This window comes from Chaetura pelagica, unplaced genomic scaffold, assembly GCF_000747805.2.
Source record: "Chaetura pelagica isolate M959 unplaced genomic scaffold, ChaPel_1.0 scaffold55, whole genome shotgun sequence".
Classification (NCBI taxonomy): Eukaryota; Metazoa; Chordata; class Aves; order Apodiformes; family Apodidae; genus Chaetura; species Chaetura pelagica.
Window position 1 is genome coordinate 2781293 of NW_009953571.1, and position 3145 is coordinate 2784437.

Genomic DNA, 3145 nt, shown 5'->3' on the forward strand with positions numbered 1-3145 from the left:
CTTTCCCCTGCTGTGGTTCCCTGCCACCTCCCCAGGCACCACAGGGCACAAGCAGGGACCCACAGGACACAGAGTTGCTGCCCTTCCCCTTCAGCCATTCCCCTCACCCTGCAGAGCAATATGCCCTCTTTGTGGTTATTTCAGAACAAGCCTGTGGTACTGCCTGGGCAAATGGATCAGCAAGACAACCAAGTAGCAGGAAGCCAGTTCATTTGAATTAAGAACTTAGGCAATATACAGCACATCACAATATCTAGTTAAATGTCACCTATGATTCTTAATTGAATTAAATTTCAATACTGATGTGGTTTACATATGTTGTTGAAAATATGTGTATGGTACAAGCTAACGACATCAGCCTTTAGATATCAATGCATTGGATTCATTAGAAGTAAGATCTATGCACTTAAATATTCTGATTATAAAAGTACTATGCATATGAAGCAGTATTTTATGTAAGAGAGAGGATTACTCCTTTTATAGCTCATTAAAGAAAAATCAAAGGCTAGAGATGTACATCCCTTATGATCAAAGCTATGTACTCCTCAGCTAAAATGTCACCACGAAAATCTTTGCTCTGCATTATTACATGAGTTTACATGTAGATGAAAAGTAAAACCTCTCCTCCTTCTTATACAAATCTGGTTATTCAGAACTTTTCAAATATCAATTCATCCTGCCTCTGGTTTAAAAACTTTACTACTAATTCCTTCTTCCCAAAATTCAAAGGGCTAATTTTATGTAAGTAACACATAAAATTATATTAAAAGAGGGAGTTTGCAAAGCAAAGAGCTCAGGAGTTAGTGAATTTTAGGGTTTCTGCTCAGCCCTGACCTCTAATCCATGAGCTTGGTGACAGCCTTTCATGATACCACAACAAGCTGTTTTTCCAATAAGAATCCTATTTCTCTGTAAGCACAGGCTGGACCTGTTCTGGTATGAGCAAAACAAGGGAGGGTTTCTGTGAGTCTGCTAGAAAAGCTGAAACAGGTAGGCTAGAGAGTCAGAGGATCAGGTAAGTAGTGAGGGTGATTTCTCAGCTGAACACATACCCACCTTCTCCCAGAAAATTATCCTCAGTAGCCAGACTTTGCATCTGCAGTCACTAGTTCATGCTTCCCATTTTCTGAGTGAGTCTCTACATCTAATTGGCAGAGATGCTATGCACTCAGATTATAGCCAGGTATTCCACAGGCTGCTTTTAGAGTGATATAGTACCTTGTTCTCTAAGCACCAACAAAAGTATAAATACATTTTAAAAATTAGGTCTCCAGTCTCAAAGGTATGGCAAAATCAAAGGTATTCCAAAGGTACTCCAGCAGAAAATCCTTTGTCCTAAATCCTTACATCCATTTCCCTTTTTTTATAACACACTCAGATAAGCACCATAAGAAAGCCTGCCATCATTAATAACTTCGCCTTGTGAAGAATGAGTAAGTGAGCATGGTCTTTTTTGGCACCCAAGTAAGTGGTGAGAATACAGGACAGAAGGTGGCAGGTGCTCATGTCATGAGCTTACCATAAAGCACAAGAATAAGGTTACAAAACCTGATCGTAGCATTTCTTTGGGGCATTAGAAGAATACTGTGAAAGTTGCAATGCATATAGATATTTTTTTTTTAGTAAAAAATAAACATAAGAAGCAATGAACTGCCCCAAGCAGGGTTACATTGACACTTCCATGGTTGAGCTACATGGCTGGGTCCTCCCACAGCCAACACTGTTTCTCACACTTTGTCCTCAACATGTTGGGATTTTTTTTTTCCTCAGGATTGCAACTGCAGACAGGTTCCCCTCCTGTACCCTCTCACAACCTTTGGGATGCTGCATTTCAGTGCCCCGGACAAGTCTTTTCTGACTGAACACGACGGCTGGAACAGATCAGAGGATGTTGGTTAGAAAGAATTTCTGTACCTCCAGATAGCCAGGCAGAGCTCAGGCCCCTTGTCCCTGGGCTGCCAAACAGCTGGAAACCCAGATCCAGGCCTGCTCTAACACATTCAGTTTGTAATCCTGGGCTGAGCACACCCCAACTTTATCTCAGTTTAGTTCTCATCTCTATGACTGAAGCATGTGGGTTTTCTTCTCTGCACTGCCTACGCACCAGCATTATGAGGAGCAAAAAAGGGGTCACCTCTCATTTTTAATTCTGCTACCTGGCACAGTCCTATTTAGAGCAGTTTGGCTCACATGCAATTGGGAGAAGCCCTCTCCTGACCATGAGCAAGACCAGGGAGCAGTCAGGGGCAGATAACACTGAGCTACGACATGAGGTCTGGCCCTCCCTTCCCTTATGCCCCAGGACCAAGTGGCTGCTGAAGCTCCCTGGCCTATTCCTACCCAGGACTGTGGAAGAGCATCACAGCTATGGGTTCACTCTGCCCACATCATCACCCAAAGGCCACTAGATCTTTTAGGTCAACCTTCCTTTAAAACACCATGATAACTCTTACAGATCATATCTACTGAGAGATCATACCAATGGCCGTGATCAAACAGATGAAGCTTATTAAATATGCCACTCTAATAGATGCTCTACAGACCTCACAGTCATTCCTGTAACTCTTCCCATGTACCATCAGTTGGAAAGGATGGGAAGTACAGGCACCAGGACTAAGTAGTTTTCCCTCAAGGGCCTCATTACTGACACACACTGTTGTGTTCCTCTGCTTGAGCATCCACCAGTTCTCACTTTCTCAGCTACATCATGCTACTAAGAAGTAATTTATACTCAATATCCGTGAGACCTACCAGTCTCATCCCAGAGTCTTTTCAGAGCAGGCCTGAAATGCAGGAAAATCCCCAGTTTCTGGAGAGTAATGAACCTTCTCTACTTTAATTCCTTCAATTTACTGGTGTTAAATTGTATGTTGTTCAAATGAACCCACCAAGCTATCCAAAGCAGCCTATTAGAATGAATCTTTGTCTACTGTAACCACTTGGTAAGCAACTCTTTTTTCATATTAATAGAGAAGACCACTAAACAGCATATAATCAATCCCTGCAGGACTTCACTCCTCCAATTCTTTATGCAAAATATTTCTTGTTGCAGCATCAGTTATCCAGTGTGTAAACCACAGAGAACAGGCTGTGCAAGATGATGTATAGTGCTCAAGTTCTTACACCCACAAAGTCCCTCCCTACA